General features: G+C 42.9%; 1 long non-coding RNA gene across 15 annotated transcripts in view; it reads left to right on the top strand.

The window, feature by feature from the left end:
* Positions 1-6,058: 6,058 nt before the first annotated feature.
* Positions 6,059-16,545, top strand: part of LOC132209278 (uncharacterized) — a 372,299-nt gene continuing 361,812 nt past the window's right edge. For 8 of the 15 annotated variants that reach the window (XR_009445357.1, XR_009445368.1, XR_009445370.1 and 5 more), the window contains exon 1: positions 6,059-6,175. This is a non-coding gene — a long non-coding RNA (uncharacterized LOC132209278). Of the gene's footprint in view, positions 6,176-10,696; positions 11,015-11,557; positions 14,037-16,545 lie in introns of all 15 variants that reach the window. The other 7 variants (XR_009445361.1, XR_009445369.1, XR_009445367.1 and 4 more) reach the window with 5 other exon arrangements.

Consider the following 16,545-nt stretch of genomic DNA (forward strand, 5'->3'; position numbering starts at 1 on the left):
CTGTAGGGAGGCCTGTAGTACAGCCCCAACATTGTTACTGCATCCTTCCTATTTCTGAGTTCTACCCATATTGCCTCAATGCTTGAGCCCTCCATGGGGCCCTCCTTCAGTACAGCTGTGATATGGTCTTCGACCAGTATTGCAACTAACATTAAATAGTAGACAGTAGATCACTGGAAAAGGAGGCTGAAGAATCAGTATGAGGAATGAAGAAATGGAAGAGGAACTGAACAGGTACTTTGTATCAGTCTTCATGGTGGAAAACACCAATCGCATACTAGAACTTTGAGAGTTAGGGGCAGTGGTGAATATAATAGCCGTAACTAAGGAAAAGGTGCTGGGGAAGCAGAAAAGTCTGAAGGTGGACCAATCACCCCTGGACCAGATGGACTGTACTGTAGACTTCTGAAGGAGATAGCTGAAGAAATTGTTGAGGCATTAGTGGTGATCTTTCAGGAATCAGTGGTGATAGGGAGGATCTTGGGGGTTTGGAAAATGGCTAAGGCAACACCCCTGCTTAAGAATTGAGAGAGACAAGAAGGGAAATTATAGGTCAGTTAGCCTGACGTCAATCATTGGTAAGATTTTAGAGTCCGTTCTTAAGGTTGAGATTGCAGAGACCTTGGAAGTAAATGACAAAATCGGGCTGATTCAGCACAGCTTCATCGAGGGGAAGTTATACCTGACAAATCTGTTAGAATTCTTTGAGTAGAAAGTGGGCAAGTTAGACAAAAGGGAGCCAGTGAATGGGATTTGTTTGGATTTCCAGAATGCTGTTGAGAAGGTATCAAATAAGATGAGAGCCCATAGTGTTTGGGCAAGTTACTGCCATGGATAGAGCATTGGCTGACTGGCAGAAGGCAGAGAGTGTAGATAAAGGGGTCTTTTACAGGATGGCAGCTGGTGACGAGTAGAGTCCCACAGGGATCAATGTTGGTACCACAACAGTTCATGTAATACATTGATGATATGGATGAAGCAACTGAGACATTTTTGCTGAGTTTACAGTTGGCACAGTGACAGATGGAGGGAGAGATAGCAGTGAGGAAGTTGCAGAAGGACTTGCATAGACTCTGAGAGTGGGCAAAGAAGTGGCAGACAGAACACTGTGTGGGACACTGTGAGGTTATGTGCTTTGGTAGGAAAAATGGAGGCATAGATTATTTTCTAAATGAGAAAGGGCATTTGAAGTCTGAAGCACAACTGTCCCTCGTTGCCTTTGAGAAGGTGGTAGTGAGTTTCCTTCTTGAACTGCTACAAGTACATTTGCTCGAGATAGATACAATGCCACTAGGGAGGGAATTTTGGATTTTGACCCAGCGTGTTATCAGCTGAGCCTGAACATTGTCCAGGTCAATCTGCACAAAACAACCCTTTTTTTACCCCTGGAATTAACATTATGAACGTTCTGAAAACCGCTGTTGTAAGCATATCTTAATAGGCTTAATAGACCAAAACTGTAAGCTTGTTCAAAGTCCTCTTCAGGTTAACATGCAGGTTCACTTGACAGTTAGGAATGTAAATGCAATGTTAGCATTCATTTCAAGAGGGCTAGAATACAAGTGCAGGAATGTACTGCTGAGGCTGTATATGGCTCTGGTCAGACCCTATTTGGAACATTGTGACCAATGTTTGGCTCCATATCGAAACAAGGAGTCTGCCACTTCTTTGCCCACTCACCTAGCCTGTCCAAGTCCTTCTGCAGCTTCCCCACTTCCTCACTACTATTTGTCCCTCCATCTGCTGACATTGGAGGGAGTCCAGAGGAAGTTGGCAAGAATCATTCTGAGTATGACGAGCTTGTCTTACGAGGAGTGGTTCAGGACTCTGGGTCTGTACTCGATGGAGTTTAGAAGGATGAGGGGAGAATGTGGAGAGGCCTGGAGAGACGTGGATGTGGGGAAGATGTTTCCATGAGTAGGAGAGACTTAAATCTTCGGGCACACCCTCAGAGTCGAATGGATAACCCTTTAGAACTGAGATGAGGAATTTCTTCAGCCGGTGGATGGTGAATCTGTGGAATTCGTTGTTGTGGAAGGCTGTGGAGGCCAAGTCATTGAGTCTGTTGAAGATATGAGTTGGATAGGCTCTTGGTTAGTAAGGGGATCAAGAGTTAGGGGGAGAAAGCGGGAGATTGGATGGTGGAGCAGAGAGTCAGTTGTAACTGCTAAAATATTGAGGCTGGGATTTCAGCAAAGGTAATGTTGAGGGGGGACGGTTAGATGCTCACTTGTCGGAGATGGTCATTATCTGTCACTTATATGGACGTTTTTTTTGAAAACTCTGTTGTGGATGTGGGCATCACTGGCTCGGCCAGCATTTATTATCTGTCCCTAGTTGCCCTTAGGAAGGTAGTGGTGAGCTGCCTTCTTGAACTGCTACAAGTACATTTGCTTTCGGTAGATACAATACGATTAGGGAGGGGATTTCTGAGAACGCTGTTGTAAGCATATCCTAGCTTAATAGACCAAAACTGTACGCTGTGCTCCTTGAGTGGTGTCACCAGTCTTGTGTGGAAAGATTTTCACTCCTCCCCTCCTTGAAATAAAGATTTGCACCTCACGTGCCTTCTAAAATACATGCTGTGCATAGAAGCTAAATTTTTGTGCTTCATGTACATGCCTCTTGCTGCGTTCTGCTGGGATCTTTTAAGAATCTAGAAAAGATTACAGCTGATACATCCATTTGGGCAGCACGGTGACTCAGTGGTTAGCTCTGCAGCCTCACAGCGCCAGGGGCCCGGGTTCGACTCCAGCCTCGGGTAACTGTCTGTGCGGAGTTTGCACATTCTCCCTGTGTCTGCATGGGTTTCCTCCATGTGCTCCAATTTCCTCCCGCAGTCCAAAGATGTGCAGGCTAGGTGGATCGACCATGCTAAATCGCCGGTAGTGTTCAGGGGTGTGTGTGGGTTATAGGGGTGGGATGGGATGCTGCAAGGGGCGATGTGGACTTGTTGGTCCGACGGACCTGTTTCCACACTGTAGGGAACCGAATCTAATCTAATGTCTGCAGTCAACTCTTATAATCCTCCATGTTATCATCTAATTTAGTCTGAAGGGATGCCTGACAACTAATGAAGTGAGGGAACAGGTTTTATGTCTGTATTATTTGAGGATGAATTGATTGTGAGTTGGCTGTATAAATATGGGAGCTAGTAATTAGGGGTTGACGTTTATGGAGTATTTTTAAAAGAAATAAAGCTCTGATGGTACGATGTTGGGTTGGACTCTTTGCATACCTGGAATCCAATTCTTCAGGTCCAGGGAACCTATTAACTTAGTCTTCTCAGTTTTCCTCAATGTTTTCTTGAGGATTTCCTTCTCCCTTTCGCTCCCTACTTTTCGCCCATTGATTTTTTTTTGTATGTTTTCTACTGTGAAATCAGATAGAAAATATTGGTTCAAAGCTTGTGCCATGACCTTCATTTCCCATCATCAATTCCCCAGTCTCAACCTCTCATGAGCCATAATTCACTGTATTTACTCTTTTCCTTTTGATACACTTGTGGAAGCCTTTACTGGATTTATATTAATGTCTCCCTCATTATTACTTTGGTCATCTTTTGTTCACATCTGAAATAGTTTCAGTTCCACAATTTTCCAATCTTTCTTTCAATTTATACTATCTTTAACTTTGTTAGATAGCAACAGATGGCACCATGGTGCATTCTAGCTGTACATCCTTTCATTCTAAATTGACAATATTTTTGTTCAGAGTTATGAAATATCCCCTGAAACATCTGCCATTGCTTCTCTATGGTCTTACCTTTTAAACTATTTTCCCAGTTCAACTCTGCCTTTATACTCCTGAGTTATCGTCAATGAAAGTTAAAGATATTAAACAGTTTCAGACCAAATTCTCATCCTCATCCTTGATGTAAAATTCTACCACATCCTGATCATTCTTATCCAGAGAATCCTGTACTATGTTATGGTTGATGAGTTGTATCTCAAAACATACTACCAGGTCTAAAATATCTTAATCCCTGCTTGGTTCCAGTGGTACAGTTTTAAGACTCCGAATGCACTCTATGAATATATCCTGAGGGGTAGATAACTTCTCTTGACATCAAGGTGCCATTCAACCAAATATGACATCAAGGAGCCGTCGCAAAGCTGCAGTCAGTAAGAATCAGGTGAAAAACCCTCTGCTGGCTGGAACCTTACCATAAAGCAAGTGGTTGTGGTTATTGGAAGTCAGTTGCCCCAACTCCAAAGCATCACTGCGGGGGTTACGTAAATTTGTGCCCTGAGCTCAACCATCTTCAACTGTTTCATCAAATGCCAAATGCCATCCCTCCGTCAGAATGCCATACGTGGGGATGTTCTCAGTTGATTGTGCCATGTTCAGCACCACTCATAGCTCCTCAGATGCTGAAGTAGTCCATGTCCACGGAACATAAGTGATGAGAAGCAAGTGGTAGTTGTGCTGTGCAACTTACGGGCAATGAACGTCACCATTAAGGAGAATCTAACCATTACCCCATGACTTACACTCCTTTACTGCCAATATGCTGAGGCTTATCAGGTTTCCAGAAACTGAATTGGACCAAACTTATAATTATTGTGACGACAAGAGCAGGTCAGAGGTTAAGAATTCTGCAGTGAATAATGAGCCCCCTACCTACACAAAGCCTGTCCACCATCTATAAAGCCCAAGTCAGGAATGTAATATCCACTGGTCAGGACTGGTGCAGCTCCATCAACACTCAGGAAGCTTGAACCATATGGACAAAGCAGCCTGTTGGATTGGTACCCCACCCACCACCTTCAACATCTGTTCTATCATCAGTAATGTATAATTAGTGCCCCATGCAAGTTTCCCTCCAAGCCACACACACTATCCTGACTCGGAACTATATCGCTGTTCATTAATAGTCATTGAGTTAAGATTCTGGAGCTTCTTTCTGAACAGCACTACTCTAGGGACTGCAGTTATTCAAGAAGGCAGCTCACCACCACCTTCTCCAGGGTAATTGGGCTTAGCCAGCAACATCCACATCCCGTGAATAAAAAAGAATCTTCCAGGCTATCTGTGCCAATTGGATTCACAGTTTATGGTAACATCTTTCTTACAAGATCCCATTACTTCTTGGTCTATCGACTGTATGCTATCCTGGACTGTATCTTCTGTCAGGGGATCTATGAATCTGAAACTGTCACAGCTGTGACTTCTTTCCTTTGCTGTTCCTTATCTCTACCCAAACTGATTGCCTATTTTGCCTGGGAGCCAGTTGGCTGGTTTGTAATTCAGAGTGATACCAACAGCCTGGGATCCGACACTGTCTGAAGTTAATGAAGGAATCTTCTTCTCAACCTCTCTCCTCATCTGAGGTGCGGTAACCTTCAATTTAAACCACCTCCAGTTATATCTCTCGACTGTGAGAGCAGACCTGTGGTCTCATCTGGGACTATAGTGACTTTGAATCTCCAAACCAAGATAATTTCTCACCAATGTATTGATCTCATCTTTGACACAAGACAAAAAAACAAACAAATTAAACCCAATGAGATGAATTTTGGATCACTGGATTACATGGCATAATTGGACAACGAAATGCACTATTGTTAAAATAATTAGGAATTCAACCAGAAAGGCCACTAATGTGAATCCTGGATCTGTGTATCATTTGAAATTATTTAATTGGATAGTTTCAGTATTTGGCCACAAGATGGAGAAATCTGCTGAGGTGATGTACCCAGAAGATAGAAAGATGATAGAAATGTTTGGAGAGATATGGGCCAAGCACAGGCAGGTGGAACTAGTTCAGTTTGGGATTGTGATCAGCAAAGGCTGGTTGGACCAAAGGATCTGTTTTCATGCTGTATGACTCTATGAAACTCAAGCTTAATTGTCCGAAACTCACATTCAGACATATCTAACCTTGATCATAATCTTACAGAAAGATAGCCGACTTTATCCCTCAGAGTTGCAGACTCTTCAATTTTACATCCTCAAAGACATTTAGCAGGAATAGCATGGATTATAGAGTGAGTTGAGTAGATTGGTTCATTATTAATTCTTAACTAAATTTGATTTATTTTACATTTTTAGACAACATCAGGTGAAGATGTGCGTGATTTCACCAAGGTGCTGAAAAATAACTTCAGATCAAAGAAATACTTTGCCAAACATCCTCGCTTGGGTTATTTACCACTACAAACAGTCCTAGAAGGTGAGAACCTTGAGATGTAAGTTTATTGATGTGAGATTTACTAATGTATCAATGCCCATTTGGGAGTTGACAAATATTGCAGCATTATTCACTCTGCAGCTGAGCAGGAGAGTGAGGTTGTCCATTTGCGCCGATATCAGAAGTACACAATACAAGAACAAGAGGGGCTTAACTGATATCATTGGTCCTCTCGCCTTCAAAACAGTGTAGTTACTCAGAGTGCATCTGCTGTGGACTTGTTGATACTGTCACTAACGTGCAACCTTCCTTGATATCTTTCTCTGTCCTCCAGTTCTGTCTTTTAAAAACTACAATCAATTACCCTCTCCTTAAAAGGAAAGAACCTTTGGCTGAACAGAGAACAAAGAACAGTACAGGCCCTTCGGCCCACGATGTTGTGCCGACCTATTATCCCACTCAGATCAAACTACCCTGCATACCCTTCATTTTACTATCCTTCATGTGCCGATCCAAGAGTTGTTTAAAAGTCTTGAAATGTATCTGACTGCACTACCACTGCTAGCAGCGCATTCCACACACCCGCCACTCTCTGTGTAAAGAACCTACCTCTGACATCTCCCCTATTCCTTCCTCCAGTCACCTTAAAATTTCTCCCCCTCGTAATAGTCATTTCTGCCCTGGGAAACAAAATCTGACTATCCACTCCAGCTATGCCTCTCATCATCTTGCATACCTCTATCAAGTCACCTCTCATTCTTCTTTGCTCCAATGGAAAAAGTCCTCGCCCCCTCAATGTTTCATCATAAGACCTGCCGTCCATTCCATGCAGCATCCTGCTAAATCTCCTCTACACCCTCTCTAAAGCTTCCACATCCTTCCTATAATGAAGCAACCAGAATTGAACTCAATGTTCCAAGCGCTGCTCCATCCCCACAAACTAATGCTCGATTCCAAATCCCTTTTCTCTTGATGCTTTAAATTCAATGCTGTCTTTCGTGTAATTTCATATTTGAATTCACTGGTCCTGAGCCGCTCGCGGCGATGTGCCCCCGCGGTCCTGCTACAGTGCTTTGAGATGGAAACAAACATGACTGATGAAGGTCCACCAGTTGATGTAGTACGTTTAGATTTCAAAAAAGCATTTGATAAATTACAACTCATAAGGTGACTCAAAAGAAAGCAGCCCATGAGTTCAAGGGTAGTATATTAGGATGGACAGAGGACTGCATCGCAAACAGAAGTAGAGAAGGGGCAGCAGGATGGTAACTTATAACTGGTGTCCGGCCACAGGGTCCCTGCTGCGGAGGCCGTACACCTAATGTTCCCTGGGTTGATTTTGGAAATGGAGGAGGGGATTGCCATGCTTAGGAATGTTGGGCGGATGGGATTTATAAGATTGAAAGAAATCTTATTTTTTCAGCATTTAAGATTCTTAAGAGGCTTGATAGTGTATATCCGTAGAGAATGCTCCCATTTGTGAAATATTTTATGACCACAGAGGCCACATTTTCATATTGGTTGCCTGTTAATTCAGGGGAAGAATTACTTCTTTCAGGTGGTAGCAATCTATTCAACACTTTAGCAGAGAAGGTTTTCGAGGTAATGCCATCAATTATATGCTAGGCTGAGATGGCCAGTTTAATTTTCAAATCAAGAAACAACAATAATGAGAAAAGGGTAGTTTTCACAGTGGAAGCTACTTCAAGGATCCCCTTATCCCTGTATTCTTTAGTAATGAATTAAATACATCACTACCACACCATCACTACCATTACAGAAGTAGTAGTAGACAATCTAATGGAGTGAAAGCAGATTAGACTCTTTGCCCTGATGGTTTACTTTCTATGATTCCAAACAAAGGAGCTTCAGAGTTGGTGTATGCATTGATTGTAATTTCTGAAAAAGGTTTCGATTCTCAAGAAGCATCTGAGGGCTGGAAAACTGCCGATGTGACATCCCTATTTAAAAAGGAGAAAGGCAAATTGTTGGAAATATGTGGCAATCAACTGTGAAGAAAATAATAGCAGGACATTTGGAAAATCAGAATCTAATCAAACAGAATCACCATAGCCTGACGAAAGAGAAATTATGTCTGGCTAATTTGTTTGGGTTTTTGGAGGAAGTCCCAACCAGAATTAGTAGAGGAAAACCAGTAAATGTGTTGTATTTGGACTTTGAGCAAGCATTTGAGAATGTACTCAAAAGTAATAAGCTAAGAGCTGAGGTTTTGAAGGTAGTATATTGCTATGGATCAGTATGCTTTGCATGGCCAGGAAGGAGAGATCACATCTACAGTGAAATGCACCAAGTGAATAGATATTTTGGGGAATTTGGTGGCCATGTGGTAAGTCAGTGCAGAGGGTAAGAGGTGCTATTTGCTTGCTTTTTTTGCCTGATAGTTGGTAAGCTTTTTTTTTGAGACAGGGCAAATTGAAGCCAGAAGCGGGGACCCAGAAGGTGAACCCGGTTCATTGGTTGGTGATAGCTACTGGTTTAAGAATCTATTATCGGTAACTTTCAGATTGAAAGTAAATCGGAGAAATATATACAGGCTACAAACTAATGTTTTGAAATCAAATTAAGATATAAGTAATTGAAATGGAGATGCCGGGCCAATGATGATTTAAACCTACATGACGGGGGAGTGGTCAGACACCATACTCCAGCTCAGGGTTGATGAACTGGAATCTCAGTTTCGACCAATCAACAAATCATGCGGGGGAGAGTTACCAGGGAATGCTCTGTTTCCGGAGGCAGTCACACACCTTAGATTAACTACCTGAAGCTCGGTCAGTGGCCAGGGACGTGAGACTGTGACTAAGAACAGGGCAGGTGGAAGGATCCAGGATGTCGTGCAGAAGGAACCTTGGCCTTTGATCTTATCGAACAGGTTTGAGATTCTTTCTTCCTGTGTGGATGAGAGGTCAGGGTATATGGAAGATGAGTAAACTGACTATAGCACGGTGGTACAGGGGGACATTCAAGAGGGGATAAAAAGTGAAATGTAGTTATAATCAGAGGTAGTATAGTTAGGAGAATGAACATTGTTGGTTGTGACTAGGATCGAGAGTCTCGAAAGTAGTGTTGCCTGCCTGGCGCCCAGGTTTAGGATATTCCGTCTTGGCTACCAAGGAATTTGAAGTGGGAGGTGTAGAAATCCAGCTATCGTGGTGGACACAGGTACCATTGATATGGAAGAAAGAGGAAAGAGGTTCTGCTGAGGGATTACGAGCACTGAGGTGCTGAGTGAGAAGGCAGAACCAAAAGGTAATAATCTCGGGATTCTTATCTGAGCAATTTGGCACGGTGTGAACAAAACTGAAGATGTAAATGCATTGTTCAAATGATGGCATGGCAGAAATGTGTTTGAATTCATGGGACATTGGCATTGGTATGGGGAAGGAGGGAGTTGTTCCGGTGGCATAGGCTTGATGAGAATCATATTGGGACAAATATCCTGGCAAAAGACATAGCTAGGTCTGGGGTAGGGCATCAAAGTGAAAAGTGTGGAGCGGGTGAGTCCAGTTGCATGGAAAATTATGGAAAAAGTTAGAAGCTAGTAAGTGCTCAGCAAAGTTTCCAGAGCAAGTAATAGGACAAAAAGTATGGAAATAGTCAGGAGTCTCATTTCAGGTGCAGCAGATAAGAAGGGTGGCCATAAATGCCAGACTGAAGGTCTTTTATTTAATTGTAGGGAGTGTATAAAACAAAGTGAATGAGTTTGTGGTGCAGATGGAAATTGACAGATGTATTGTTCTGGGTATCACAGACATGTGGTTGTAAGGGGATAAGTGTTGGGAACTAAATATCCAATGATACATGTCCTATAGAAAGAACAGACAAATGGACAGAGATGCCAGGGTTGGCTTGTGAGTAAGAAATGGGGCAGCGCTGAAGGAACCACAGGTCTTGAGCTTGTTTATTAATGACTTGGAGGAAGAGGTGAATGTGCTGTGGCTAAATTTTTAGATGACTCAAAAATATTTGGAAAGACAAGGCATGGAACAGAAACAGAGATTTACCAGGATGTTACTTGGATTGGAATGTATTAGCTTTCAGGAGGGCTTGGTGGAAATGTTGTATAATAATAAATGTAATGAGATCAACCATGATCTCACCGAATGGTGGAGGAAATTCAATGGGCCAAATGACTTGTTGAGTGAGTCTTGTTGTTTGACAATGAATTCGTAAAGGTGTTTGTTTTTGTCTCTTGGATGAGATGTAAAAATGAAATGTGTACGCTTCCTTTTCATCTGGCAATAAATAATCGTTCTGAACGATTTCCATTGACTAGTGGCAATCTGACAAGCATCACGATGTAAAGAGATTCTTAGCTTCTTTTTAATTGTAAAGTTATTCTCTGGAATTAATTAAGCATATATTATTTGCATCTCAGGAATTATATTCATCACTGCATCTCAAAAAGTACTCTGTTGTATGATAACAGCATTTTAAAGAACACTCTTCAATGGTTGTGATTTTCAGTTGCCATAACACACATTAAATTACATTGTTGGCCAATCTGTCCATGATTATTTCATTGTCTTACATTTCAAACAGACGAGGAAATATTAGTGATGCAATGAAGAGTTTGATGATAAAATATAATTACTGTTACGGTTTCCTCTTGGACGAAATATTCTCATCAAATTGACTGGTCAAGGAAATGGGACACTGACTGTGAGTACTTTGAGTGTTTAAGTGATTCCTAAAATGAAAATTATGACCTTGATTTCTCTTGCATGCAGATATGAAGAGACTATTTTAAAAATCCTCTCGGTTCGTGGTTCAGGCATAAAGGTGTCACATGTATATTTATGTATATACATGTACATGTGTAATCTGAAAAGAAAATGACGATAAATCACTTGTTACAAGGTGAGAATGAGTTATCCAGATAGTAAGAACTGCCAAAGTTGGTGTCTGAGATAACACATTGTGGAGCTGGGGGAAAGCAGGCAGCATCAGAGGCTCAAGAAAGTTGATGTTTTGGGTCAGGACCCTTCCTCCAAAATGGAGGGTGGACGGGAGCTCAGAAACAAATAGTGTGGAGAGGGAGGAGGTGCTGGGGAAGGTAGGTGGGATGGTGATAAATGAGTACTATCCAGATTGGAACAGATTTACCCCAGAAGGTATTGAATACAAGTTCCAAATCACTCTCAAAATCCTAGTGACCGTTCATGTTTTTTTTGTCTGTGTGTTTCAGTAATTGCATGTCAGTTTGAATGGTTCATTGAGAGTGAGGAACCTATGGACTCACACACACCAACATGGAATTTAATTCAAAGAGTGACTCCTCTTCAAAGTACTTAATCGCTTTTAAAATCTTGACCATTTCTGCTGTCTAGTTAAACAAGTGTAGCTGAATACTGCTTCAATAGGAATTAGTGTTTAATAGGAACATATTTGTGAAACTTACAGTTCCTCAAGCTTTAGCATAAACTGGTGGAGACTTTCGGCGCTTGCAAAAAGGCTCACCTCTCTGTTAATACTGAAGGAAAATTGGAGTTTAAAAGTAAGTTCACCCGGTGTCAGGGAATGAAATGTTAATGTTGACTTGAATATAATTTTTAAAAAAGTAATATATTTGTGTAGCACTAAACTCAAATTAAAATTTGGATATGCCAGTTGACTCCTGTTTGACACTGGATGGAATGGCGGTGACATCAGATTCAGTGATGATTGAGAATCTAAAGAATATGAGGATAAGATTTAAAATCCAAATATCATTGAACTCTTCAAGAAATGTATTACTGGAAAAGGGGGAAAGCATGTATGTCTATTAGAATTGAATACACTCTGAAGGCGGTGGCACAGATGAAACAGACCTGTGTGCTAAAACTTATCACAAATTTCACATTGAATGGAACAGTTTAAACAGGCTGGAGGAAGCAGACATGCCAGCGCAAACTTTTGAATTTGTGCATTCTGTTCATAAACATCAGCAAAATTGTGGGAACCTGTTTATTCTTTCTCTTTTATTGCACAGAACCATACGATTACACTAATTTTGATGAGGAATTTAAAGATTATGAGCCCCGTCCGTTTGACCCGCAGTTTGGCACCATAGGTTGGTACGATCTTCGTTCGAGAAGGAAGAGGGATGTTCCAGACACAGAAAATCGTCAAACCATTTACTACAAAGTCTGTTTCTGCTTAGTATTAATTAATGCAGTTAACATTTTCAGATCGACATGATTGCAGAATGGAGTCAATAAAACAAATTCCATCTGATATTCAACATAAATTTTAAGTTTAGAATAACAAGCTCACAAGAGCTTGGTTTTAGATATCACTTGGGACCACAGACTAACAGACAAAGGAACAAAGCAAAACGACTCTGCGATTTGATGTAGAAACTCCTGACTCCGAAGCCTGCAGCCGCCCTCCAATTCTCAAGTCAGAAGTGTGCCAATGATGGTGCAGATCCAACAACACTGGAAACGATCTTGAGTCTAGACCAAAGCAGCCCCTTGATTGGCACCGTATCCATTCTCTCCACAACCAACTCCAAGACACAATAATGTGTCCATATACAAGATGCACTGCCACATTTTTTTCCAACTATTCTTACACCCGCCTTTCCAGACTTAGAAAACTCATCTTCAAGGTCAAGGACATCAGACATGGTAGCACTAATCCCAGTAAAAATCACCTCCAAGCTACTCTCAAACTTATTTGGAAATGAATGATTGTTCCTGAGTCAATATTAGTAATCTCTTTTGGAACAGCATTGTGGGTCTGTGTACAGCAACATGAAGCTGTTCAAGAAGTCAATTTGTGCTGGACAATCAGCAACAGCTATGTCTCATTAAAGAATAAATAAATCGGAAAGAAATCCATCTGAGAGTCACAAGCAAATGGGTAACTTTTTTTTGTTCACTCTGCAGCTCGTGGGCTATTACCAATTTTGACAATGACAAATGAAGCTTTTGTTTGGTTTGCTATTGATAGCAGCTGTCCACAAAATAAAAACAATTGGCATCAGAGATAATGGGAACTGCAGATGCTGGAGAATCCAAGATTACAAAGTGTGGAGCTGGATGAACACAGCAGGCCAAGCAGTATCTCAGGAGCACAAAAGCTGACGTTTCGGGCCTCGACCCTTCATCAGAAAAGAGGGAGGAGGAGAGGGCTCTGAAAGAAATAGGGAGAGGGGAAGGCAGATTGAAGATGGATAGAGGGGAAGATAGGTGCAGAGGAGACAGACAAGCAATAAGGAAGGAGAGGATCAAATATCAAGGTAGGCTAGCTAGTCATATCAGAAATCATAGTAACGGCTTCTTTCAATACATAAGAAACAAACGTGAGGCAAAAGTAGACACTGGGCCACTCCAAATTGATGCTGGAAGGCAAGTGGTGGGAGATAAGGAAGTAGCTGAAGAACTTAAGTACTTTGCGTCAGTCTTCACAGTGGAAGACATGAGTAATATGCCAACAATTAGGGAGAGCCAGGGGGCAGAGCTGAGGATGGTAGGAATTACAAAAGAGCAAGTGCTAAAAGAGCTAAAAGGTCTAAAAATTGATAAATCTCCTGGCCCCAATGGGCTATATCCTAGAGTTCTGAACAAGGTGGCTGAGGAAATAGCAGAGGCTTTGGCTATGATCTTTCAAAAGTCAGTGTAGTTTTTTTTGAGTGCGAGCAGCAGCGGAGGCAAGACGGACCCGGAAGACTGCAGCTAAGGTAAAGCAGTTTATTTTTAAAATTACTTACCGGTAGCGGGCAGCGGTGTTTTTCCTCTTTCAGAGAAGGAGCGGGAGCAGCAGAGGAAGTGACGAGGACCAGAGGGGCAGCCGGGAAGGAAAGCAGTGAGTATAAATACTCACCCTTCGACGCCAACGGCCATTATGAGTGCGAGCAGCAGCAGAGGCAAGATGGACCCGGAAGACTGCAGCTAAGGTAAAGCAGTTTATTTTTAAAATTACTTACCGGTAGCGGGCAGCGGTGTTTTTCCTCTTTCAGAGAAGGAGCGGGAGCAGCAGAGGAAGTGACGAGGACCAGAGGGGCAGCCGGGAAGGAAAGCAGTGACCATATATATCAGCAAGGCGTGTTAGGGAAATGGAGCTGGAGCTGGATGAACTACGGATCATTCGGGAGGCAGAGGGGGTAATTGAGAGGAGTTACCGGGAGTTGGTCACTCCTAAGGCTCAGGACGAGGATAGATGGGTTACAGTTAGGGGGAGGAAAGGGGACAGACAGACAGTGCAGAGATCCCCTGTGGGCATTCCCCTCAGCAATAAGTATACCATTTTGGATACTGCTGGGGGGGATGACCTACCAGAGGAAAGCCATAGTAGTCAGTTCTCTGGCACTGAGCCTGACACTGTGACAAAGAAGGGAAGGGGGCAGAATAGAAAAGTACTCGTGGTAGGGGACTCGATAGTTAGGGGAATCGACAGGAGATTTTGTGGGCAAGATCGGGATTCCCGGAAGGTATGTTGCCTCCCTGGTGCCAGGGTCCGGGACGTCTCCGATCGGGTGTATAAAGTTCTAAAAGGGGAGGGCGAACAGCCAGAAATCGTGTTACATATTGGCACAAATGATATAGCCAGAAATAGGTTTGAGGATATAAAAAGTGATTTCAGGGAGTTAGGATGGAAGCTGCAGAGCAGGACGAACAGAGTAGTGTTCTCTGGTTTACTACCGGTGCCACGAGATAGCGAGGTGAGGAACAGGGAGCGGGCGCAGCTGAACACGTGGCTTCGCAGCTGGTGTAGGAGGGAGGGCTTCAGATATGTTGATAATTGGGATGCCTTCTGGGGAAGGTGGGACCTGTACAAGAAGGACGGGTTGCATCTGAACTGGAAGGGGACCAATGTCCTGGGTGGAAGGTTTGCTCGAGTAGTTCGAGAGGGTTTAAACTAGTATGGCAGGGGGGTGGGAACCTGAGCTGTATACCAGAGGTGAGCATTGATGCAGGTGAGGCAGTAGCAAGAGGTAGACCAGCTAGTGGGAAGGATTTTCCTGGGAAGGAACCAAGGAATCGGTTTAAGTGTGTTTGCTTTAATGCAAGGAGTATCAGGAATAAAAGTGATGAACTTAGAACATGGATCAGTACCTGGTGCTATGATGTTGTGGCCATAACAGAGACATGGGTTTCTCATGGGCAGGAATGGTTGCTGGATCTTCCAGGGTTTAGAACATTTAAAAAGAATAGGGAGGGGGGAAAAAGAGGAGGGGGTGTAGCACTACTAATCAGAGAGGGTATCACAGCTACAGAAGCTTCCTTTGTCGAGGAAGATCTGCCTACTGAGTCAGTATGGGTGGAAATTAGGAACAGCAAGGGAGTAGTCACCTCGTTAGGGGTTTACTACAGGCCCCCCAATAGCAGCAGGGAGATTGAAGAAAGCATAGGTCGACAGATTTTGGAAAAGTGTGCACGCAGTAGGGTTGTTGTAATGGGTGACTTTAACTTTCCTAATATTGATTGGAACCTCCTTCGAGCAGAAGATTTGAATGGAGCTGTTTTTGTAAGGTGTGTTCAGGAGGGTTTCCTAACGCAGTACGTTGACAGGCCGACGAGGGGAGAGGCCATTCTAGACTTGGTGCTCGGAAACGAGCCGGGGCAGGTATCAGATCTTGTGGTGGGAGAGCATTTTGGTGATAGTGACCATAACTGCCTCACGTTCTAGATAGCTATGGAGAAGGAGAGGATTAGGCAAAATGGGAGGATATTTAATTGGGGAAGAGGAAACTATGATGCGATTAGACATGAGTTAGGAAGCATGGACTGGGAGCAGTTGTTCCATGGTAAGGGAACTATAGACATGTGGAGACGGTTTAAGGAACAGTTGTTGGGAGTGATGAGTAAATATGTCCCTCTGAGACAGGCAAGACGGGGTAAGATAAAGGAACCTTGGATGACGAGAGCGGTGGAGCTTCTAGTGAAAAGGAAGAAGGTAGCTTACATAAGGTGGAGGAAGCTAGGGTCAAGTTCAGCTAGAGAGGATTACATGCAGGCAAGGAAGGAGCTCAAAAATGGTCTGAGGAGAGCCAGGAGGGGGCACGAGAAAGGCTTGGCAGAAGGAATCCGGGAAAACACAAAGGCATTTTACACTTAGGTGAGGAATAAGAGAATGGTCAAAGAAAGAGTAGGGCCGATCAGGGATAGCATAGGGAACTTGTGTGTGGAGCCTGAGGAGGTAGGGGAAGCCCTAAATGAGTTTTTTGCTTCTGTCTTTACGAAAGAAACGAACTTTGTAGTGAATGAAACCTTTGAAGAGCAGGTGTGCATGCTGGAATGGATAGAGATAGACGAAGCTGATGTGCTGAAAATTTTGTCAAACATTAAGATTGACAAGTCGCCAGGCCCGGATCAGATTTGTCCTCGGCTGCTTTGGGAAGCGAGAAATGCAATTGCTTCGCCACTTGCGAAGATCTTTGCATCCTCGCTCTCCACTGGAGTCGT

This window comes from Stegostoma tigrinum, unplaced genomic scaffold (assembly GCF_030684315.1).
Source record: "Stegostoma tigrinum isolate sSteTig4 unplaced genomic scaffold, sSteTig4.hap1 scaffold_80, whole genome shotgun sequence".
Lineage (NCBI taxonomy): Eukaryota > Metazoa > Chordata > Chondrichthyes > Orectolobiformes > Stegostomatidae > Stegostoma > Stegostoma tigrinum.